This window comes from Polyodon spathula, chromosome 2, assembly GCF_017654505.1.
Source record: "Polyodon spathula isolate WHYD16114869_AA chromosome 2, ASM1765450v1, whole genome shotgun sequence".
NCBI classification, from domain to species: Eukaryota; Metazoa; Chordata; class Actinopteri; order Acipenseriformes; family Polyodontidae; genus Polyodon; species Polyodon spathula.
Window position 1 is genome coordinate 50,174,206 of NC_054535.1, and position 27,376 is coordinate 50,201,581.

The 27,376-nt window shown below is 36.4% G+C and overlaps 1 pseudogene; it reads left to right on the forward strand.

The window, feature by feature from the left end:
- Positions 1–316: 316 nt before the first annotated feature.
- On the forward strand, positions 317–27,145 carry LOC121326729 (annotated as a pseudogene).
- Positions 27,146–27,376: the final 231 nt, after the last annotated feature.

The following is a 27,376-nucleotide window of genomic DNA, read 5'->3' on the forward strand; positions in this document are numbered from 1 at the left end:
TCGTGTCCTGTCTTTTGTTTGTCTTTTACAAGCTTTTATTTTCTGTCTGTTTCATTATTAAATGCTGAGCGCAAACAATCTCTCAGCTTCATCAAACTCCATCTCTCTATTGTTTATTTCCTGGTTCCTGGTTCTGGTCTGACGTCACCCACTACAGCCATCTTTGTGACTACGCCATAATATGCAAAACATTGCACGCAATAATGGATAAAATTGCAATAGTAAATATGGAAATCATGAATGTGCATGAATCATGAAATCTAATTGCAATTATCGCGCACCATAAAGTTTAGCGCACTTTCGTAAATGAGGCCCAATGTCTCCTCACTGGGTACTATATGAGAAGAGGACACCACCTTTAGCTCTGGTTCAGAACTGTGAAGCTAAAGATTTGGTTCAGAGTTTGGTAACAACAACAAATGTCTGTAATTTATTTCAGATGACATTTAGGCATTGATTTACTTTATTGATAGTCATTATGTTATATGAATGAATACCAACATGTTATTTTGTGCCACCAAATACATTTCCACCAGTGTTTATTTGAATATTTAAATATTTGTCCCAGCACTATATTTATGTACTCTCTGTAGTGTAATGGGATTATCTAGCTATCCAGAATAGCAATATTCATATAAGGCAATATCCATTTTCACCTTCTTGTTTGGCGTCACTTGTCTGCTACCCTGAACAAGACCCTTCCTCACAACAAGTACAACTATATAGTATGTTGTACTGTGCCTGATAATATGTCTACAGGTTTATTCATTGAGATTAAACAGTCCTCCACAAAACAATCCCCATCAAAAGATTAGCAGCTGTCTGAGGTCTCTCTGAAAGTCATCCTTTAAATCCTCCTTTCAATCTTCAATGCACTTTAATGCAATGGTGAACCATCTACATCAGCTTTTTTTACTTACTGGTATAACATACTGATATAAATAATGGATTTCTGAAGCATGTCTCACACAGTTTCTATTTTATTTTATTAATCGTATGCACTTCTGGAACAAAGTGCAGTAATACTGTATTTGTGATGCAAGATATCAGACCGTTCCCTGGAGCATGGCCATCTGTGGTAGTGATGCAGCGGGACTGTTAAAGAAAGAGCTCCTACTGATTCAATTTGATACGGGCACAGGATTCTGCATAGTTCACAAAAAAGGAGACATTGGAGCTAATGTTAATGGTAGGGATGGTTTCCCCCAATGTGTTCAAGACAAGGCCAATCAAACTAGAATCTCACTTATTGTGTTTAATAGTTGTGCAGATAAATACTTGAGCTGTGTTTATACAGACAGCTCGCTGTCAATTACTTCAAGCATAAGAAAATGCTACAAACTGAAAAATATCTTAGATGTGTACAAACTGAACATAATGCAAACACAGTAAATAATTAAAGGGAACAATTTCAGGTCAGATGTTTTGACAAAAAAAAAAAAAAAAAAGTCTATCATCATGTTTTCCCTTACTCTGATGCATTGCTCTGCTTTTTGGAAACAGTTTGAACATTAAAACGATAATACATGACCCTGCCCTTGCAAAGTAAACACATTTTCAGCCTCAGAACCTAAAAAAATTAAACTATTTGCATGGTATTTTCAGTGTTATCAATAGCAATGTTTGCCAAGGGATTCAAAATAATCAGAAAACAGCACAGGAAAAGGAATATGGATGCTATCGTTGTTCAATCCTTTAAAAAAATGCACATAGTTTTAATTTAATGTCATGTTGTTTAAAATGAATACCAATCTTGGAGTTGGACAGGAAGACTACAATTACTATAGATAATTACAAAAAAAAATTTCAAATGCATGGCCCCAGGGGTAAATACTGATATCAAGATTTTTTTTACTATTGTACATATACTTCTGCAGTATTACAATTTTTATATATTTGCCTATGGTATATTGAGAACAGATAAGAATAAATAATTATGCCCAACAGGAAAGGACATTTTTGACAAGACATACCTGTACTGGTAATGTCATGTCAGTCATGAAAACTAAACCACGCTATTATTCCATCTCTATGGTTTACATATTAAGAATAATTATCATATTTATATTTTTTAATATATTAAAATGATCCCGGACCAAGTCAAAGCTGCCTAGACGTGGCACTGATTGTGTAAACCACAAATAGTAATTAAATTTAAAAGAAAATATTCACACAATTAACCACTTGAAGAAATAGAATACCTAAAGTGTAGGCTACATAAAATCATAGTGCCCAGTATAGTTTAGCTTGTAAGTGAAGAAGAAAATGTTACAACTTAATATACTGTATTTCAAATAAAATCTACTTGCATGTATAGCGAATAATCTCCATAATAATAATGACCTTAAAATACTATATATATATATATATATATATATATATATATATATATATATATATATATATATCCAAAAAATGACTACATCAAAGTGCTATTTAAAATGTAACTTAAAACAAATGCTTCTACAATAGCGATATATTAGTAATTGTATTTCTTGGAGATAGATAACACTTAATGTTCAAACAGCAAATAGAGACTAAATATTACATCTCAGAAAAGGACAACCCAGCAATATTTACTTTAAGGAGACAGATTTGCTAAGCTTTTGCTCAAGTGAAAAATGATCCTCAAAGTGTAGTGTTGTGGAAGAATAAATGGATTTCACCCAAATGTACATATTTACAGGAAAATTATAAGAAAGCAACATGTTTTTTAAACCTTTGTTAAAACAAGTTTTATTTAAGTCTTTCAGTAGATTTCTTGGCTGTAAGTCATAGCAGGCACTTGAAGTTAAAACATTTTGTAACCTGAGAAAAGAGAATCAACTTGAAATGTAACCCTGATTAACCTCACACCATACCCTTCTGCAGTTAGTGAATATTGCTGTCACAACATTATATCCTTTCAAATGATGTGTTAATCACATCAGGGAATAGTAGATGAAGAATGCAATCGCTCTTAGTAATTAGACCTTTTAAACATATACAAAAAGAAGAAAGCCTTTCTTCCTTTATTTAAAAAAGGGGTGCTTCATCATACTATACATGCTATTACACCCATGCATATTTATCCATTTAATTTCACCTTGATTACAATATTTGAAAAGTATCCCAACTCCCTTGTCACCTTTCCAAGGACATTATTTTGATTGTGTTACTTAATTATTTAAGCTAAAATTATATAACTTGCTTGGTAACGATACTAAAGCAGATGCTCTGTATCTCCAAAAAAAATACCCAAGCTTTTAGCTAAAACCCAGTTTTTCTAAACTTTCCTTTACATTTACAAGCCTCTGAAACATGTTTAACAAAGATGTAAGTGTAGCTGTGCCCCTGGGGATTAATTCTACCTCTAAATCATGGCTATATCACTTTCAACATGACCTTTCAATACTTATCATCAGGGGCTCTCCCACGGAGCCACCAGCTATGGCATCTCTTCAGTCCTGACGGCTTCACTGCGCCAAACTTTTGACCCCTGTTTCAGAGTATTTTGTTACACTATTTATATATATATATGCAATATTAATAAATAAGCTTAACATTTTAAACAGTTTTACCATGGGATCTGAAGCCAATTCAGGCAACAATCTGATTAGTTATCTGAAAGCTAAACATAACATTTGTTCCGTATGTTTGCTTCAGTATAAAATAATCACTCATGCTTGGAAAGGTTCAACTAAAAGTCTATTGACAGTCGTTGTACGACCAATATGATATATATTCATATATGACAGGGTACCTAACGCGTTTATTATTGATATCTATATATATATATATATATATATATATATATATATATATATATATATATATATATATATCCTGTGTTACGTCTTATATAAAATCATAGTTCCCTACGTCAAATGAATTGAACGATCTCCTTAATGACGTCTGATTTATACAACTCACTTGATACAGTCTGAGACCATATTTTATTAAACAAAATTATATTAGAAAACAATTGAGTGTGAACAGCCAATCAGCTTCCAGCTCTAACAGGCTTCTATTTTGCATAGATGCCCGCTGGAACTTTTAATTTATTTAATTCAACTGTGAATTAAATTTTAGATCAATCCGCGCATACTGGCTTTTTCCCTTAACATTCTAATCTACAACTAATCTGATAACATAAAAAGCTACTTTAACATACTTTCTGACAACTGGTCTAAAGACAAGCAAAATCATGTCTGTGACAGGACACCGTAATGAAGGCTCAATTCGCAGCTACTGGACAGCAAATCAACAGGAAATACATGATTGGTCTACAATTATGTCATCAACTGGAGCCAAACAACACCCTGCCTCAAAAAGCAGCCAGTCAAACTGCCAACCCTGTTTCAGTTCTTTCCGCACCAGCCAACCCACTGCCTGCCATCTTGAATGAAGTTTCGAGTCAGACTCAATACTACACGGACTACTCAACAATTGTACATGGCCAGATAAATTATACTAAGAAAGAGTAAGACCCCAATAAATAAATGTTAGCTAAATAATACTAATTTAAATAATAATAATCACATTTTCTCTACGTGTATGTCGTTTTTATATTATAATTATGTTTAGGGCTATTTTCCTCAGTGGATGGCGAAATATCAGAAGTTCAAGGTAAATATAGGTTTTAAAGTTAAAATAAAGAAATAAATCGTTTTCTAATAGCTTTACAGCCCCCCTGCTGTATTGTGTGGTAGATGACCTTGACCTGTGCACCTTTAAAACCCATGTTTAAAAAAAAAACCTCTTTGTCTATCTGACCCACTAACTAAAACTAAGCTTGCCAGTGCCGGTCAGCTTTATTTTAATCAATAATGGGAAACAAATTTATTTATAGAGTTGAAACAAGGGCATGTACTGAATTTTCCTTGCCTGAAATTCTTTTTTGTTTTTGCTTAGAATAGCTAGCCAGAAAGACAAAACATTAAAGTGGAACATATTTAACTAGTCTTAAAGCTAGGCTACCTTAAACTTAATAAAGAGGAGTGGATGAATTTGATATATTTTCTTCTATTTCTTCAACTATTTTCTAAAATAGTCCCACACGCAATGCAGTTATCCCACATACTGTATAGCAGTATTCTCATACAAAAGTCCATCCTAGTATTTGCATGTGTGTACCACTGGGATGTGTACTAATACTGTCCCAATACACCATGCATCCTAACCATGTGCTGGAGGGTAGTGTATTTGTATTTCCAAAGAAGATTTTCCCAATTCGATACTGGAAAACCAGCTTCTTGGATTCTGTGCTATGTCAGCCCATCTACAGCTCATCAGTCAGTGCCGTGGGATCACTTAACCTTAACTAATCAGGCAAGACATTGGGTTAACATCTCATCGGAAAAGCAGCATCTTTATCCCCATATAAAAAACAAAACAGCTGCAGAGAAACAGTTGTGCAAGTGCATTCAATTAGGACACATACTGGTAGATAATAATGGTTGTCATTCATCGGGAAATACATAAAATAGAATTGTATATCTGGAGAGAAGCCCACATGCAGTGCACAATGAACCATTTCCTGAAGTAGTACTGACACTGACTGGTTCCATTTCTCCCTGTTTCTACAGCCTTATATTTTGAAAAAATGTGGCAAAGTGGTTAACCTAGTTATTGATGCACCTAGTGATCAATGAACAGACAGACAACGATAATCCAGGTACAGAGCTATTTTATTTGTAATTCCAAAGTCTGACGACAAAATGGCAGTAAACAATAACAGTGAGAACAGGCAATAGAGCGGCATGTATTGTACTGTTTTAATCCAGGGGTTGGTCCTGAAAGAATAGTCCCGATCTTAAACACCAACACATAACACAAAACACAAACACAAACACAAGCCCACAGTGGTGATTTGGTGCTCATGGTGCAAATACAGTTTATCGTGAACAATGGTGCAGTGTAGACTGGATAAGTGCTGGCTGTTAGCGACAGCACCGGATCGTGTTTCAGCTGTCTAATAATAACAAACAGTATATTGTTTAGTCACGATAACAAATAAACAAAACACTCATAATAATAATTCACAGCTGCCTTCCATTTCAGCTTTAACCAGAACAAGGAGCAGATCACTTCGCTACGCCCCCTTTTTGTATCGTCAATCATGACCCCTTGGTTAACTAGTGCATCCGCTTCTCCAATCCGTGGCTGTCATGTCGTTTCCCTTCCAGGTCGATGATTTAGTGTATCGTAGCTTCGCCCCCTTTCTAGATGACCAACTTCCTTCTAACCCTGGGAACAAATTGTGTGGCCATCCAATCCAGGGCACTCTGTTCCCTTTACACAGCTTCATCACAGGTCAGGAGAGAGCTTTATCACCATTCTCTCACCCCTTTGTATTTATTCATGTATGTTTTGTATTATTATTATTATTATTATTATTATTATTTATTATTATTATTATTATTATTATATTGTGTTATATGCAGGTGGACAAAGTCGTCTGTATTTACTGTTTGAGACCGGTGAAAAAGCCGTTCTTATAATGTGTAGTCTGTGGGGATGGGGTTAAAACCCCTTCCCTAGTACCCTTGTGGGAATGTGGCTGGAGCCTTAAAGTAATTATTGTATCAAATCAGGTAATTAAGGCTCCAGCCACAGACTATAAAAAGACGCACTCCTGGCTTATTAGACGAAGAGTGTCAGACAAGACACGTAAGTCTGTGGAAAAAAACAGAAAACAAAGAAACAACTGCTACGTATGCCGGTTTGCAATCAGCGTACTACTTGTTTAGTGTTTGTTTGTTTGTTTGGTCCTTGTGCCCTTTTGTTTGGTGTTTTGTTAAATCTTTTGTTTTATTATTTAATAAAGCGCTGAGTGCCGTTGTGCTTCAGTTTTGCCCCGCCCTTTTTTGTTTTTGTGTTGCTTCTTGCAGGTTCATGATGTCACTGCAACCACTCTGACACACTCTGTCACAAAAAGAAAAAGGTAATGGGATTTTATTTAAATAAAAATGTTTTCTACTTCTTATTCATCATGTTTTTTTGTAAATGAGAATAATTCAATTTCAACAGTTAAAACTGACCTGTTCTTTTTTGGAGTAATTATGCAACTAAACGCTTGGAAACACTGAGCTATAAGCTGTATTCTGTAAAAAGAAAATTACTTATTAAATGCAATCTATGCATGTGCCTGGTTCCGAGAATAAGTGCACACTCACATAGATATACAGTACAGGAGCCTCTTGGATGAAGATCGCTATGGATAAAATATTATTGCTATGCATTAGGGTTAGGGTGCATATTATCTGGAGTGAGTATAAATCACATTGCTATTCGATTGCCTAATCAATCAAACATCATAAGAAAATAACAATGTTCATGTTGTGTGTTTGTTTAACTAGCAAGAACCAACTTAGAAGTCCCTTTAAGTTTTTTTAGGGACATTTTTGAACATCATAAAACAAATACGTTAGAACAGAAAGAAACAGCTTAAATCCATGCATGGATAGTTGCCTATTGTACTGAGTAGTTTCATGCCAGTTTCATTAGCTTAGTGGTTTGCAATTTCACTTGCTTCAAAATGGTCCTGCATCTACTGTACCTGAAGTTGTTTCTTGTACCATCCATATTTTCTTGCTGAACAAATTGTGGGAAAACGTTGCACCATTGAAAACTAATTCAAATTGTCAAGTGTTAAATTAAAAAATGGTACACTACAAAATGAAATCAGACAACATGAGAGGCAGTCAAACAAGGTTAAATGGAACATTAGCATTTCAACTGATCCCTGAAAGCAAGGAACTTATTAGCCTATTGACCTTGCTTTGAGGTTTAACATTTACCAATAAGAGAGATGCTGGGCAAGATTTTCTCATCGGGTTAGCACAGTGCAGGAGGTAAACATGCAAATGAGCCTCGAAAAACTAAATGCTTCAGTCCTCTTGGGAAACACAGCTTTTCTCTTCCCATTCTTTTTTCTAAAGCCTTACTTCTTAAACTGTATTTCAGCAATAATGTCCCATTAAAGGAATTTCCATCTTATTGTTCTGCAAGCAGCTTACAAACCCTCAGCTTTGAACCTTGCACATCCCCCTCTAGAAAAGGCTGCATTCCTTGTACTGATCTTACAAAATGATGTACATTCAAATATTTAAAAAAAAATGCAGTATTAGAAGCATATTAAAGCAAGTTGCTGCAGTGACATTTACAGTATCATTGAAATAAGGAAATACATGTTAATAACACATGGCAACAGCACCAACCCCTCTCTAAGCTTTCCAGGGTGAATGTCATTACAGGAGAAATGTTATGCTGTGCATAAGCATCCTCTTGAAGTGCCCAAATATGTGGTTGCATTCTAGTTTAATAACCAAGAACACTGGGAGTATGTGTCACTATTTACCATTGTCCAGCAGCATAGCTAGAGGTTTGAGCAAAAGCATGCAGCTGTTAATTGAGGTGGGGCCCTGTTTGAAGTTTGGACCAAGGGCTGGTACTCGGACCAGGACAAAGCACCACTGTCAAAAGCAGGCACCATCACTACCAACCTGGAGTGACAGTGTTTGGAGCTTTAGCAGGAAGACAACCAGGCATAGAGCCAAATAATGGCATACCGGTTCAGATCCAGTCATCAACAAATACATTACTATATGTGTACAGCGAGAGGAACTCTGCCACGGTCTGGTGGCGATCTATCATGTCTGATCTGTTTCCTTGGCTGATACTGAGGCTTTTGTTATAGAGTTTTAGGCATGCAAAGAGACATATGTCATTGATGTGCTCCTCAGTTGTTATTAACCAACATTAATGATAATAACGACAACTAATAGAGGTCATTAGTACTGTATAATAGTATACAAATGTATATTAGTACCATAAAATAGTAAGTCCTTGCAGACGTAATGTGGTATTTAACCAAAACAATAAGGTTAGGTATTGAAATGATCTACTGTGAAATCATGCAATACAATTATTCAGCACATTCTTTAAACAACAAGTAAAATAGACACCAAAGAGACTTAATAAATAAAAACATTAAAATTGCTGCTAGTGTTGAGCATGTACTGTCATGGATGTTGACAAATGACAAGGTCATTAGTATCCCTAAGCAGAGAAATAATGATCAATAGTGTTTCCAATATAGAGATTGCTTATATTGTGAAATACAATGCATAAAATAGACGTGCAAAGTATTTTTACTCCATGTTTAAAGAAGCTCAATCATTTGTAAATATTGGTGGTGTAACTGTACACAGAGTACAATATATCCACATTAAACCTTAACCACTGCACGTACTTGTGTGAGTCATTTTGACCTGGCCCCAGCAACTCAAGGTTAAAATCTATTTAATCTATTTAAGTGAACATGTATTTCAGCTTCCTCGTATTACAGGAATGTCAGCAACTTTTCAGTTTCCCCCCTTTTATTTTAATAAGGGGGGGGGGGGTTGTATAGCAGACTTACTCTGCACAGAACTCAGGTTACTAAATCTTGAAGTGGACTGCATTTCCCATTAAATTGTATATCTTGTCATGTCTGAAATATGCTGATTGCTTGAATCTTTTTCTTTAAAGTTCTAAAGCATTCTTAGCATTGCTAGATTGTTTTAAGAAATCCAGCATCAGGTTACTATACTGGCCTCACTTTTCTTTGCAGTTCTGTGATGTGTCACAATGAAGGTCAAATTATTTTAGAATTGCGCCACACCCCTGCTCCCTCACCCTTGAAAGTATAAAAACCATTACACAATTACCTGACAGATGAGGGCAAGGGTCGCCAAAAGACTCTTCCACCTGACTATATTATTATATATCACAAGTACTCATTTTATGTTTATGTGCTCACCGATGTGCTCAGCATTTAATTAGGATTGATGTGATGTATTTAAAAAAAACACTTTATGTGGTGTATGGTTAGAGCTTCACATTGCAACCTGTATAACAAGCTCAATTTTCTAAAAATGGTGCCTCTCATAGAAACACTTTAAACAAATATTTTTTGTCTTAAAATGTGGTCTGCGATTTCATGTTCCAGGGATTTACAGATTAGGAACCACTGTTTGAATTCCTGCTCAGGTAGGTTTCTCCACAATTTAGAATGTCCAATTATGTCGTTGTTGTCCCTCCACTTGCTTGGTTGTGCTTGTACTAATGGACAACTTGCATTTAGATCATGTGACCTATCTAATTAAGCTAAAAGGTAATAAAATGGATTGCCTACCTTTACTTTAACAAACATTATCTTATAGTCATCCCCAGCCAAGGAGAATAACTATCAGTAGACATAAATTAAGATAAAATTAAGATCTTAAAAATAATAATAAAAAAAATTCCATCAAGAGGAAGGTCTTACAATAATCAATATACATACTAGAGGGTCGAACAGTAACTGCTGTATATGAGATCTAAACATGTGGACTTGCTATATGTGTAGTTCATTTTATAAATGAGAATGTGAGACTGAATCCATGCTAAAACAATATTAGCCTGGAATTTTGCCTCTGAGTGGTGATGGGAAGTGTATCAGTCTGTCAAGTACTGTGCTAGTTTGTTATGGTTAAAAAATAAATAAACAAGCAAAAAACGAAAACCTGCAGGCACTCTAAATATCGTATAAACTGCAAAAAATGAGAAAATGAGGCCTGCTGTTGCTAACTGAACAGGTAGTATTACACAACTGCCATCTACTGGATATACCAGTTAATTACAGATTATATATATATATATATATATATATATATATATATATATATATATATATATATATATATATATATATATATATATATATATATATATATATATAGTGCCTTGCAAAAGTATTCAGACCCCTGACCAATTCTCTCATATTACCGAATTACAAATGGTACACTGAAATTTCATTCTGTTTGATATTTTATTTTTAAACACTGAAATGCAGAATCAATTATTGTAAGGTGACATTGGTTTTATGTTGGGAAATATTTTTAAGAAAAATAAAAAACTGAAATATCTTGCTTGCGTAAGTATTCAACCCCTGTGCTGTGGAAGCTCCCAGTTTGCACCGATGATCGAAATTGCCCTTACCAATGGCCTCCACCTGTGAATCATTAAAGTTGCTGTCACATTTTCTGGATGAAAACTCCACTGTAGAAGGATCATTTTTAAGGCTGTGAATCTGAAGGAAAATTTAGATCAAAGAGCATTCTACAGAAGTTAGAGATAAAATAATACAAATGCATAGATTAGGGAAAGGGTACAAAATAATATCCAAGTATTTGGATATCCCAATGAGCACAGTTGGATCAATAATCAGGAAGTGGAACATGCATCACACCATCCAGGCATTGCCAAGAAAAGGCCGTCCCTCAAAACAGCGCTCAAACAAGGAGACTTGTGAGAGAAGCCACAGAGAGGCCAACAATCACTTTGAAGGAGCTACAGAGTTCAGGGGCTGGGAGTGGAGTAATGGTGCACCAGTCAACCATATCAAGAGCTTTGCATAACACTGGCCTGTATGGGAGGGAGGCAAGAAAGAAGCCGTTACTCAAAAAGTACCATCTGAAAGCATGTCTGGAGGTTGCCAGAAAGCATGAGAGTGACCCAGCTGCAATGTGGGATAAGGTTTTGTGGTCAGATGAGACCAAGATAGAGCTTTCTGGCCAAAACTCAAAGCGCTATGTGTGGCACAAACCTAACACTGCCCATGCCTCAAGACACACCATCCCTACAGTGAAGTCTGGTGGTGGCAGCATCATGCTGTGGGGATACTTCTCATCAGCAGGGACTGGACATCTTGTTACAATTGAAGGAAGAATGGATGGAGCAAAATACAGGAAAATACTGCAAGAGAATCATAAGAACATAAGAACATAAGAAAGTTTACAAACGAGAGGAGGCCATTCGGCCCATCTTGCTCGTTTGGTTGTTAGTAGCTTATTGATCCCAAAATCTCATCAAGCAGCTTCTTGAAGGATCCCAGGGTGTCAGCTTCAACAACATTACTGGGGAGTTGATTTCAGACCCTCACAATTCTCTATGTAAAAAAGTGTCTCCTATTTTGTGTTCTGAATGCCCCTTTGTCTAAACTCCATTTGTGACCCCTGGTCCTTGTTTCTTTTTTTTTTTTTTTTTTTTCTTTTTTCAGGCTGAAAAAGTCCCTTGGGTCAACACTGTCAATACCTTTTAGAATTTTGAATGCTTGCATTAGGTCACCACGTAGTCTTCTTTGTTCAAGACTGAACAGATTCAATTCTTTTAGCCTGTCTGCATATGACATGCCTTTTAAGCCCGGAATAATTCTGGTCGCTCTTCTTTGCACTCTTTCTAGAGCAGCAATAACTTTTTTATAGCGAGGTGACCAGAACAGCACACAATATTCAAGATGAGGTCTTACTAGTGCATTGTACAGTTTTAACATTACTTCCCTTGATTTAAATTCAACACTTTTCACAATGTATCCGAGCATCTTGTTAGCCTTTTTTATAGCTTCCCCACATTGTCTAGATGAAGACATTTCTGAGTCAACAAAAACTCCTAGGTCTTTTTCATAGATTCCTTCTCCAATTTCAGTATCTCCCATATGATATTTATAATGTACATTTTTATTTCCTGCGTGCAGTACCTTACACTTTTCTTTATTAAATGTCATTTGCCATGTGTCTGCCCAGTTCTGAATCTTGTCTAGATCATTTTGAATGACCTTTGCTGCTGCAACAGTGTTTGCCACTCCTCCTACTTTTGTGTCGTCTGCAAATTTAACAAGTTTGCTTACTATACCAGAATCTAAATCATTAATGTAGATTAGGAATAGCAGAGGACCTAATACTGATCCCTGTGGTACACCGCTGGTTACCACACTCCATTCTGAGGTTTTTCCTCTAATCAGTACTTTCTGTTTTCTACATGTTAACCACTCCCTAATCCATGTACATGTGTTTCCTTGAATCCCAACTGCTTTCAGTTTGAGAATTAATCTTTTGTGCGGGACTTTGTCAAAAGCTTTCTGGAAATCTAAATAAACCATGTCATATGCTTTGCAATTATCCATTATCGATGTTGCATCCTCAAAAAAATCAAGCAAGTTAGTTAGACACGATCTCCCTTTCCTAAAACCATGTTGACTGTCTCCCAGGACCCTGTTACCATAGAGGTAATTTTCCATTTTGGATCTTATTATAGTTTCCATAAGTTTGCATATTATAGAAGTCAGGCTTACTGGTCTGTAGTTACCTGGTTCAGTTTTGTTTCCCTTTTTGTGGATCGGTATTACGTTTGCGATTTTCCAGTCTGTCGGTACCACCCCTGTGTCAAGAGACTGCTGCATGATCTTGGTTAGCGGTTTGTAAATTACTTCTTTCATTTCTTTGAGTACTACTGGGAGGATCTCATCCAGCCCAGGGGATTTGTTTATTTTAAGAGCTCCTAGTCCCTTTAACACTTCTGCCTCAGTTATGCTAAAGTTATTTAAAACTGGATAGGAACTGGATGACATGTGGGGCATGTTGTCAGTATCTTCCTTTGTAAAAACTTGTGAAAAGTAATCATTTAATATATTTGCTATTTTTTTTCTTCATCTACGATTTTGTCATTTGTATCTCTTAAACATTTAATCTCCTCTTTGAATGTTCGCTTGCTGTTGTAATATTGGAAAAACATTTTGTAATTAGTTTTAGCTCCCTTAGCAATGTTCATTTCTATTTCTCTCTTGGCCTTTCTAACTTCCTTTTTGACTTGCATGTGCAGTTCTGTGTACTCTTTCTGCGTACTATCTTTTTGGTTCTTTTTTAATGCTCTGTAAAGTGCCTTTTTTCGCTGAATATTTTTTTTAATTGATCTATTAAACCATTTTGGCAATTTAGTTTTACATTTAGATTTGTCTACTTTAGGGATATAATTGTTTTGCGCCTCTAGTACTACATTTTTGAAGAACAACCATCCTTCTTCTGTGGGTGTTTTCTTTATTTTACTCCAATCTACTTCTGTTAGTCTCTGTTTCATACCTTCATAGTTTGCTTTTCTAAAATTGTAAACCTTAGCTTTAGTCATTACTTTTGGGGATTTAAAAAACACTTCAAATGAGACCATGTTGTGGTCTGAGTTTGCCAGTGGTTCTCTGACCTCTGTTTTAGTTATTCTATCTTCGTTATTTGAATCTGCTTCAGTCCGCTAAAAAAGCCTGGGAGGAAATTCGCCTTTCAGCAGGTCAATGATCCTAAGCATAAGGCCAAAGCAACATTGGAGTGGCTCAAGAACAAAAAGCTGAATGTCCTACAGTGGCCCAGTCAAAGTCCTGATCTAAATCCCATTGAGAATCTGTGGCACTGTGAGGCGAGAGTGTATTAAATGGAATGTCCAGACAGTAATTTATGTGTACAGAAATAAAATAATTTATTTTTATTATCTATACACAACAAAATAATTAAATAACAAAAGAAAACAAAACGGAGTGAGGGAAGGAGTGCAGGGGTGAAATCCAAAACAGATCGTGAGAACTCGTCTTTAACCGTCTTCGTGGCGAACCATACATAAACAAAAAAAGACAAAAGAAATGTTAGTGTTTTCAAAAAATCCCGCTGCACCAAACCAGTCTCTCCCTCCACCCGTTACTCCTCCTATTTTACTTTCGGACCAACCCCGAACACAGTAGTACGTTCCCTTTAGTATGTAATGTCCCGCCTCTGTAGTCAGGGGAAAACCAATCCCCAATTGACAAGTGTCCTTATCCTTCACTGACTCCAGTGGCTGGAATTTACATACTCATACTTCCGCCCCTCACCAAGGTGCTGCCCCTCAAAAAGATGACTTTTGCCATGGTCACGAGATCTTGGTAAGGGAAGTCCCGAGTTGGTTTGATGCCATCTACTGTCGGGAGGCTGAATCACAGACCGAAATCCCTGTGGCTCATCACAGGCACTATTTGAAAATACGGTCCATAAGCGTCGCCAACCAACCTGAACAACCTGGAGCAAATCTGCCATGGGCCAAAATCACTCCGACACTGTGTGCAAAGCTGGTACATACTTACCCCAAAAGACTTAAAGCTTTATTGCAGCGAAAGGTGGCTCTACCAAATATTAATGTGTGGGGGGTTGAATACTTATGCAAGCAAGATATTTCAGTTTTTTATTTTTCTTAACAATAATTGTTTTTGAGTTATATATTTTATATATATATATATATATATATATATATATATATATATATATATATATATATATATATATATATATATATATCAAACAGAATGAAATTTCAAAGTACCATTTGTAATTCAGTAATATGAGAGAATTGGTCAGGGGTCTGAATACTTTTGCAAGGCACTGTGTGTGTGTATATATATATATATATATATATATATATATATATATATATATATATATATATATATATATATATATATATATACTAAATTGCAGTCTAATGACTGGAGTTTATACTTGATTTTAATCTTTATAATTACTTCTCAAGACAGATTTTTTACCTTTCTTGAATTTCCTTATTTCAGTTATGTTTCCTAAAACATTTGTGTGGAAGAGAAAGTCTATTTATGTAAACAAGCCAAAGCATCTGTTTAGAGGACGTGAAAATTCTGTATTTTTTGCAGTGCTGTTTGTGATTATTTGTACTTCCTCCTAGGTTCCATGCCAAATTCCAAAGATTGACACGTTTCTTGCGATCTTGTCATTTTCTCCACGCCAGAAAGCCAACAATAACCGTAATAAAATATTTTCACTAAGATCGAGCATATATTACATTTTATGAAACGGTTGATAAACTTACATTTTAAATTTAGATGTATCCATCCATTCAAACATCTAGAGAATAATGCATGAATGCCACTTGTAGTAGGATTACTCAGGAAAAGTTATAAACGTTGAGCAGTTCTTAAATAGTGCTGAAGGGTTTGTCAAGAACCTTGAAAGATAATCCATCTCAAACACAGACACAACTGCAGTTCAGCATGAAGTTTGTACTTTTAATTTATTTCTCCAATTATAGTTAATTGTGTGTGTGTGTGTTTAGCATCATTGATTGTTAATATCTACATGTATAATTAAACAAAATGCAGCCCTTGTGCTGAGATTACTTTTACCATGTAATTCAATTGAAGTATCAACAGTCTTAAATTCAGCAGCAGATGTACTATATTTAGTCTCGTAAATCAAATTAAATTTTGAAGTTTACAATTAGCACAGTTTCTCAGAACCATTTGCATAATTAAGATCACAAGTTTGCATAATACATTGAGAGATGAAAACTGTTACAAATCGACATCCACATTTTCTCTTGCACTCATTGAGAACTGTTCATTTTTAAGATAACAGTAATTTTGTGACTTTAAATGCTCACTCCAAACAACTACATCCCCAACTGTTAGGTGTGCCAGAAAGAGCTGCAAAGCACTTAAGAACCATATTACATAAACATGGTTAATTGATGTGCTACATTAAAAAAACTATAACACAAAATGAATGTCAGTTGATTGGTAATATATACTTACTCTGGTCAATCAAAGGGCCATTTTTAATTTCAAAAAGCAATTACTGTTGTAACTTGCAGGGATGAAAGTGCAGGTAGCCTACTCATATGCGCATTTATTAAACTGAGACAATTTGAGTGCCAATAGAATAAATACTTAAAAATATATATACATATCGGTACACTATACATTTATGAATACAAAATAAGCCTTAAAAAACAACTGCTAAAATATAACCAATTCACTATAAACAAAGAAGCTGAAAAAACTGAAAGCTTTGAATGCCCAGTACTGTAATATAACACTTAGCTTAAACCTTAAATGACAAGCATTACCAGTATGAAATATTACACTATGCAATAACTGCTGTAGAGAGGGAGTTTCAAGATATCCTAAAAAAGGGATGCTGCTATAAAAAAAATGCTATAAAAAAATGTTCTATGAACAAATAAAACAAAAAGGTTTAAGTCAAACAATGCGCAATTAGGGCTAAAATAGCCCTCAACTTTTTAATGTACTACTCTTAAAGAAATATACCTGACTTTGCCATTTTAATCTGCATTGTATTCTCTGAAATCATCCCCGTACTTCCCAGACCCTGGGTACTCACCTACAATAGGACCTGGCCATGCTACAATGATAGCCTTGGATATATATATATATATATATATATATATATATATATATATATATATATATATATATATATATATATACAGTGCCTTGCAAAAGTATTCAGACCCCTGAACAATTCTCTCATATTATTGAATTACAAATGGTACATGAAATTTCATTCTGTTTGATTTTTTTTTTTTAAACACTTACTCAAAATCAATTATTGTAAGGTGACATTGGTTTTATGTTGGGAAATATCTTTAAGAAAAATAAAAAACTGAAATATCTTGCTTGCATAAGTATTCAACCCCCACACATTAATATTTGGTAGAGCCACCTTTCGCTGCAATAACAGCTTTAAGTCTTTTGGGGTAAGTATATACCAGGTTTGCACACAGTGTCGGAGTGATTTTGGCCCATTCTTCTTGGCAAATTTGCTCCAGGTTGTTCAGATTGGTTGTACGACGCTTGTGGACCGCAATTTTCAAATAGTGCCACAGATTCTCAATGGGATTGAGATCAGGACTTTGACTGGGCCACTGTAGGACATTCACCTTTTTGTTCTTGAGCCACGCCAATGTTGCTTTGGCCTTGTGCTTGGGATCATTGTTCTGCTGAAAGGTGAATTTCCTCCCAAGCTTCAGTTTTTTAGCAGACTGAAGCAGATTCTCTTGCAGTATTTTCCTGTATTTTGCTCCATCCATTCTTCCTTCAATTGTAACAAGATGTCCAGTCCCTGCTGATGAGAAGTATCCCCACAGCATGATGCTGCCACCACTGTAGGAATGGTGTGTCTTGAGGCATGGGCAGTGTTAGGTGTGTGCCACACATATCACTTTGAGTTTTGGCCAAAAAGTTCTATCTTGGTCTCATCTGACCACAAAACCTTTTCCCACATCACAGCTGGGTCACTTTCATGCTTTCTGGCAAACTCCAGATGTGCTTTCAGATTGTACTTTTTGAGTAACGACTTCTTTCTTGCCACCCTCCCATACAGGCCAGTGTTATGCAAAGCTCTTGATATGGTTGACTGGTGCACCATTACTCCACTCCCAGCTACTGAACTCTGTAGCTCCTTCAAAGTGATGGTTGGTCTCTGTGTGGCTTCTCTCACAAGTCTCCTTCTTGTTTGAGCGCTGTTTTGAGGGACGGCCTTTTCTTGGCAATGCCTGGATGGTGTGATGCAGGTTCCACTTCCTGATTATTGATCCAATTGTGCTCACTGGGATATCCAAATACTTTGATATTATTTTGTACCCTTTCCCTAATCTATGCATTTGTATTACTTTATCTCTAACTTCTGTAGAATGCTCTTTGGTCTTCATTTTCCTTCAGATTCACAGCCTTACCAATGATCCTTCTACAGTGGGGTTTTTATCCAGAAAATGTGATAGCAACTTCAATGGTTCACAGGTGGAGGCCAATGGTAAGGTAATTGTGTCCTCATTAGGGCAATCTCTTTCATCGGTGCAAACTTTATTTTTCTTAAAAATATTTCCCAACATAAAACCAATGTCACCTTGCAATTATTGATTCAGAGTTTCAGTGTTTAAAAATAAAATATCAAACAGAACGAAATTTCAATGTACCATTTGTAATTCGGTAATATGAGAGAATTGGTCAGGGGTCTGAATACTTTTGCAAGCCACTGTGTGTGTGTGTATATATATATATATATATATATATATATATATATATATATATATATATATATATAGATGGATAGATAGATAGATTTATTTTTTATTATTTTACTTATTACTTATCCTACAATAATATATTCTGTGTGTTTCATTGTTGTGTTTCTGTGTAGATTAATTACTATGATCTATTCCAGAAACTTTTCAGACAGAAACAGTATAAAAGTAGACATTATTATTATTATTATTATTATTATTTATTTATTATTATTATTATTATTATTAGTATTAGTATTAGTATATCCATGGCATTGTGGTTTCTGCACAAATCACAAAGTAAATGACCTGTAATTTTATATGTATATATAACTTTCTGTCACTCTCTTGGTGATAAATCTCTCTCCTGACCTGTGAGGGTGCTGTGTAAAGGGAACAGAGTGCCCTGGACCGTATGGCCAGAGAATTCATTCCCAGGGTTAGACAAAAGTCAGCCATCTAGAAAGGGGGTAGAGATACGGTACGCTAAATCATCGACCCGGAAGGGAAATGATGTGGCAGCCGTGGTTGCACTAGTTAACCAAGGGGTCATTATTGATGGTACAAAATGGGACGTAGCTAAGTAATCTGTTCCTTTGTATGGTTATGCTGAACTGGAAGGAAAATCTGTGTTATCGTGAGTGTTTTGTTTGTTTTTGTCATGTCTAAATATAGTGTTTGTTGTTATTAGACGGCTGAAACACGATCCGGAGCTGTCGCCAAAGGCCAGCACTTACCCGGACATCACAGCACATTGTTCACGAATAAACTGTAATTACACCACAAGCACTATAGCACTCACTGTGGACTTGTGTTTGTGTTTTGTGTTACGTGTGGGTGTTTAGGAACAGGACTATTATTATTATGGGACCAACCCGGGGATTAACAACAGAGCAATACACGCCACTGTATTGCCTGTTCTCATTGTTATTATTTACTGCCGTTTGTCATCAGACTTTGGATTGTACAAATAAAACCTGGATTATTATTGTCTGTTCATTTATTGATTATCACTGCATTCCTGCACCTGCACACTGTTAACCACTGTGCCACCGGGAAATAGTTACTACAGGGGACATGTTAACACTGCACTTTTTAAATGCAGGTAACATCAGCACATAATCTTGCACTGCGTTTGCCTAATTATGTATTAATCTATTCATAATTTTTCTTAGAATTATTAACGTTAAATGGGCTATATAAACATGTCCCGGTAAGAACTTAACTCGGTAACAACAATTGTGCATGCAGCACTACCCTGTGTGAACTGCCTGTGAGAGCTACGCTGTGCGAGTCTGCGTTCTGCAGCAATACCTCTCTCAGTGCAGGTGGACGGCTTTGTCTCTGGCTGTATTGCACTCCAGAACTGTTAATTTGCCAGGCTTGATTGCGTGCACCATACACCAGGGTGCTGAGGTCACCAGGTGCTGTTCACCAGTGTTGCCAAGTCTCATGAGAAAACAAAAGGCACTGCCTTTCAAAACAAGCCCAACTCATTTCAGAGGGAGGGGAGTGGGGGTATTTATACAAATGCCATCTTTATTTTTTAGTAGTTCTAGTTTTTCTTAGTTGAACTGGTGGGGATAGGATTCTAAAATTCTAATGACGTGCATATGCATTGATACAAGTCAATCACACAACCCGCGACAATCAAACAATTAAAGCGACTTTGTAAAATAAGCAGACTTGGCAACTGTGCTGTTCATGTGAAACCCATGCATCTGTACTGATTGGGTGAGGAAAGTGATAATCTATTACATTGTTGTTAGTTAAAGGTCAGTGGACGCTGATTGGTCGAAGCCTCACATGGTAACTTTGTGTTTTCTGTGTCTGGTTCTGAGGGGGGATAAAAGAGGGTACATCAGGTGTGTGTGGTGTGTTATTGAGAGCGGAGAACCGTGTGCTCTGAGCTGTGTTACTTGCTGTGAACCTGCTGCTGCAAATAAAGAGCCTGTCGGTTATTGAACTGTGCTCTGTTGTCAAGACTGCCTTCTTTTTTCTGATAGCAATTTCACCCAGTGCTACAGTATTAAAATTGGTACGATCTGTACTGAGATTCTGCAAAACCAAATTGGGGACAGGAGAAAATACAAAACATAATTGCAGACTCTTAAAAAATAAATGCATTTAACAGTGCATTTGAAGATATGCATGGAAATCAAGGAGTTCCTTGCGCCAAGTTATCAGCCAGACTTCAAAGAGCAAGGTAGTTTACGTGTTTTTAGGGTATTGGTGCAGCAAAAGTAAATCAGCTAAAAGCTCCTTTTCACTTTTAATTTGTAGTTCCCAACACTCATAGGTGAACTGTAGAAAAAAAGTCAATACCTGTCTGTGGCAAAGTGGTGAGCAGATACAGATGAGTGCAGTGACAATTTTCAGGTGCAAGGGTGTTTTATTAATAAATGACAACGTCCAGAGCCCAAAGGCAAACACCAGTAAACAACAAATGTTGGGAGTGATACAGCAGCATGTTTCACTCGTATTTATAATCTCGGGGTTTGACCCACAACCAAAAAGTCCAGGTTTTACACACACCAACACTAAACACAAAATACAAACACAAGACAGTGAGTGAAATTAGATGCTAGTGGTGTGATTACAGTACTCCATGAAATGCAGGGGTGAAAAGTGATGTTCGGATGAACCCTTTGCACCAGGTCCAGACCAGGTCCGACATTACAATTTTCCCTTTCCAGTCCGACGTCGGACCCTGGTAAAACTGTCCGTCTCCTCTTTCTCCCAATTTTTGGGGTTTTTTTCAGATTTTTGCAGACCCCAAGCACTTTTATCCACACATATGTATATTATAATATATATATATATATATATATATATATATATATAATATATATATATATATATATATATATATATATATAGGACATCTGAGTTTAATGAGTTTTACAACTTGTTTTGTTAACATGGAAATGTACTAGGGAATGCACTTATTGTGACATCTATATAATTTATATTAAATCATTTATTTCTGTTTTAAAATTAAACATTTGCCTGCAACAAATATATTTGTCATATGATATAAATATAAAAATAGGACTGGCGTGCGAGAGATTTGAAACTATAGCTTTCAGTTGGCAAGCGTGTTGTGTTATAACTGTCACTCTATACATGGTTAGTTGAGAAAACAAGCAGTATTTTGAAAGATGAAGTCAGCCAGCTGAGACTTCTCTGGACTTATTTTTTACATTTTGGAGATTTTGGAGATTTTACGAATCATCATCATCATCATCATCATCATTCTGAGAGATTCTGATCTTGATCTCTGAAAAATGTTGGTTTCCTGTCAGTGTAATGTTCTTTGTGTCCCTGTCACAAAGACGGCCCGAAGTGGGCGGCGTCAGACCAGGAAATAAAATACACAAACACAGGACGGATGAATTGAAATGATGGGGACGCTTGCATGCACCGGTTTATTGCAAAATAAAAGGTTTAAACAAACAGAAAACAGGACACGGCACTTTACGCCAAAATAAATAGACACACAAAACGGACAATACTAGACAAACACGGTGAGCAGATAAACAAGTCTAACAAGTATCGTGCTGGTCCCACCAGCACACAATAGCAATTGATAATACGCTCTATTATTACTCTTTCTCTCTCTCTCTCTCTCTCTCTCTCTCTCTCTCTCTCTCTCTCCTCACCGAACACCCAACCACGAGTGGGTGAAAACATGTTGCTTTTATGCAGCTGTACCGAGACTCGACTGCTAATCAATCATTCAATTGGAGTCTCGGTACAACTGCACGTGAATTAATAAAGTGCAATTCCCTGTGCTCATATATTACTTTTTACTTGGACGTGAAGTGCTGTGCAATCCTTGTGCCTAAATATAAATATACATTTTTAAACACACGTGAAACACAGACCCGTTTATATCCCATGTACCAATGCTTATAAATTTACAGTATAAACGTAAATCTCGAAAAACTACTCACTTCTAAATCTTTTGTAGTCATTTTTGTATTACTTTTGTATAAATGCATGTTAATTTGGATTCATATGTTGTTTTTTTCTGACTTTATGTGAACGAAAAGACAGAAAAGCGCCTGTGTTCTCATTGGAAATAGTGATATTTCAAAATATCACTGTCCTGGTCACAAAAGCAAAGTTTGTAGGGAATAATAGCCATTTTCTATACTTTTGAGGCATGAGCAATTAGGAAATAACACTTACTACCTAGGAACAAAAATTGTGTTACATAGTGTAAAAGGAGAGTCTGAAACACCCCATTGAGGTTTCATTTGAAGTACAAGACCAGCAGTTGTTATGTATAAATAGCTACTTAATTACATAGTCATTTACTTTTGATGCATATTTTTTGTTGATCACGTTTTTTTTTTTGTAGAATTTCAGAAAATTGGTTGTGTCTCACAGTGACCTGACAACTGCTAAGCTGGGAACCCAACCACAACTGTGAAGTCTTCAGGAACATATCCTGTCAGGAAACAAAATCTTTGTGCTTAAAAATGATGAATTTTCCTGTCGGAGCAACACCTTACTGAAACTGCTGGAACTGTCTTCCCTTCCATTGAAACAGGCAAGTCTTCTGTCATAATAGATGAATAAATATGCCATTATGCAGATTACCATAAGCATTGTAAAATCATTCAAGTAATTTGTACTCACAACTATGTAATGTGATGAAAGGAGTAACAAGATATAAAGTGCACACACTCTGTTTTTTTTTTTTGTTTGTTTGTTTGATATCTATTTTAATTTACTAACAAATAAAGTAGTTTTTGAAAAAAAAAAAAAAATCTAAACCAAACAGGAGACAACTGGCAAACCTAATAGATAAGAACATATTGATTAGTGTGCCTTGTAAGCTACTGGGTTGTTACTAACTAAAGTTCCTAACTACAAGTGAACAACAACATGTATTTAACAGGTAGGTGATTTATTTTTCATTTTGTAAATATAAGGTTGTTTTCTTTTTGACATTTTGAAAAACTTACTTGGAATAAAAAGCCAACTTCTGCAGGAAGCTACCTAGGCTGTGAACTTGACCATACACAAAGGCCTCTATGAACAGAGATATTTCAGCTCAAACGGGATATCATTGTGTCAATGTATAATTTAGAGCACAGATTGAGAATTCTACTTCCGAATGACTAACCCACTCCTTTATTTTATACCTAAACGATTAGAACCTTTGGCGTTCAGTTTAATAATTAAAAAATATGGAGTGTATCCCTGATTTTGTGGCTTGATGACTGAACCTTTGTAGTGACTTCCCCAGCTTAAATGTGTCTCCCTTCTTCAGTTTGAGCCAGGATGCTTCTACTCCATTGGCCAAATGTACAGGCAAGTAATGGATCACATCAGACCTGATTCTGTATTAGCAAACTCTGTAATGAGCCGTCAGGAACTGAGCTCTGCAACCTTTCACTGCAGGACACAACTCTTTCATAAATACAGAACAGCACCTTTAAGGACTTCAAACATCTAACCTTACGGCTCTGGATCTTTCCATTTCAGTGGCTTCAGAAATTAGAATATTTATCCCTTGAGGAGAACAGCATTGCACATTTAACCAAAAACACATTTTCAAACTTGCCAACCCTGATATTCTTAAATCTTAAGAGATCCCTGACAAAACATAAAAAACACCTTTCAGTGGTTAATAAATAGGCTTGCTACTTTTTGATATTAACACCGTGCAACAATTTTTTTTTTTTTTTTTTTTTTGGTTCCTGGGTAGTAAGTGTTATTTCCTAATTGCTTATGCCTCAAAAGTATAGAAAATTGCTATTATTCCCCACAAACTTTGCTTTTGTGACCAGGACAGTGAAATTTTGAAATTTACCTATTTTCCAGAACATTCCAGATAGATTCAGTGCTGAGTAAACTTGGAGTAACTTCTAGAATTTTCTAGAACTTTCCAGTAATATAAATAGTAGTATAAATACAGGGACCTTAAGCCCACCAGTTCAGTTTAGTTCCAGCTGCCTAAGTGGATACATATCTGCATTTTTCTGAGATGGCATCAAGAGGCTGCAATGGTGGCATTCCTGATGGGTCTCCAAGGTGGTTTTACCAAGTTTCCCTGCTATCTTTGCCGTTGGGACAGCAGGGACACCAAGGCGCACTACCACAGGCGGGACTGGCCACAGCGGACCGAGTTCTCTGTGGGGAGCAACAACGTCAAGTGGGAGCCACTGGTGGACTCCCGGAAGGTGCTGATGCCACCACTGCACATCAAATTGGGCCTTATGAAACAATTTGTCAGAGCTCTAGATAAGGAGTCGGCAGCCTTCAAGTACCTTCAAGACTTCTTCCCTAAGCTGTCTGAGGCAAAGGTCAAAGCCGGTGTCTTCGTCGGACCACAGATAAAGAAGATCCTGGAGTGCAATGAATTCCCCAAGAAGCTCACTAGTAAGGAGAAAGCAGCTTGGAACAGCTTTGTCGCAGTGGTTCGGGGCTTCCTGGGCAATCTCAAAGCCGAAAACTATGTGGAGCTGGTTGGGACTCTGGTGAAGAACTACGGCACAATGGGCCGTAGGATGTCCCTCAAAGTCCATATCCTTGATGCTCATCTTGATAAATTCAAGGAGAACATGGGAGCGTGCTCGGAGGAGCAAAGCGAGTGCTTCCACCAGGATATACTGGACTTTGAAATCTTTTGTAGTCATTTTTGTATTACTTTAGTATAAATACATGTTAATTTGGATTCATGTTTTTTTCTGACTTTATGTGAACAAAAAGACAGTTTTCTCATTGGAAATAGGTACATTTCAAAATATCACTGTCCTGGTCACAAAAGCAAAGTTTGTGGGGAATAATAGCCATTTTCTCTACTTTTGAGGCATAAGCAATTAGGAAATAACACTTACTACCCAGGAACAAAAATGTCACTTTCATTTCACCCAGTTCTGACAGATCTCGTTGACTGAAACAGGGCCAGAATGCTCTCATTCGATTAAATGACCTTTACCGACTGTGCACTTTCATTTGCCAGCTCAAGCACCTGTCATTCAAACATTCAAGGCCTACTTTTGAAATTAGCAGGTTAAGGTGTAGGTAGTCTTTTGCTAGGTATACAATAACAGTTACTAGTTTGATTTGGAAATGGGACACAAGAGGAAAACACTTAATGAGTATTGTGCACAATCCCCTGACCGACGTCTCCGTGGCAAGACAAAGCAAACCCGTCTGCCTTACCTTCCAGTGACTCCAGCTGTGCTGAAGAATAAGTGCAAGTTCGTTCTGTTCAGCCATCTAATGTTTTGTTCCATACATATTTTTACTTGGAAATTTATGGTATAAAAGTCTGTGTGATACACTTTTATATGCTGCATTTTCTAAGGTTTATTTAAGACAATTTTTTAATTTATGTAGGTTCTTTATCTTTACATGGTATAGCTCTGCTGTGAACAAACGTTATTTTAATTAAAATGTTGGGAACCATGTTTTTTTGCATGTTGAATAGTATAAAGGGGCTTTCCTAAATGAGACGTTTCTTAATGGCATAAAAAGTTTTAAAGCATAAAGGTCGATTTTACCCATTCTCTGCTTGAATTGAAAAATAAAAAATTGAAAAAATCCTGGTAAATTCTTTCTAAATTAAAAGTCGATATTAATTGTTGATTTGGTAAAAAAAGAAAAAAAAATCGATAATCAGTAGCAAGCCTAGTTATAAACCTGGAACATCTGCTAGTGGTCGGAAATGTTTTCAGAGGCATCACAGAGGAACCCTTCTCTGGATTAAAAAGCTGTAAATATGTACGTTTCAGCAGCTGTTCCATGAACACGAAAACCGTTACCAATAAAACACTCCTGTCTCTGACCCAGTCGCCTCTCGTGTTCCTTAACCTGACAGAAATTGGAATCTCAAAACTGGAGAACGGAACAGTCACATGGTTCAGAAATCTAAATAAGCTATACCTGGGGTGTAAAGTGATCACTCAAACACTGAAACTTTAGAGGGCTCAGTAATTTTAAGTAGTTTTTTATGCCCTACTCTAACAACTTAAATGCTTGGATGCACACTGGCTGGAACTCTGGATTTGAGTCCTTCTCCATTTCAGCCCCTCTAGAACTTTACGGTGCTTGACCTCAGCAACAGCAACAACATAGCCAACATTAATGTGGCTCTGTTCAGTGGACCACAGCACTTGAAAATCTTGAAGATGCAGCACAATAACTTAACTCGCCTTTGGAAAAATGGTAACCCTGGGGGTCCACTGCTACTCCTCAAAGTTTTGGTTAGCCTTCGGATACTTCAACTGGACTCTAATGGTTTGGATGAGATCCCCGTTGATGCATTCAGAGGACTCTTTAAGCTGGTTCAACTTGATTTAGGTCAAAATTCACTTTTGATGACCTAAAGTCTCTCTGGGTGCTTAACCTTCAAATAAATGTTTAAGACACTTTGAGACACTATGTGGGGAAGAATCCTATCGACTGTACATGTGAAAAAGAAATGTGCATGTAATGGACTGTTATGGAAACCAACAGTATTGTACTTTATTTCATGAATTCACTAAGATGTGCCAGTTATCACTTCTTGTAAGTGATTCTCACTCATTTTAGACGCCTATAAAACTTAAAAAAAAGTGGGAAAAACTATAAGAATACTGACACCATCTCATGAGGGGCCAGAGCCAACCCATGTGATTAAAACAGAATAATGCAATTGGTTTCTATTAAGGACAAGCAGAGGTCT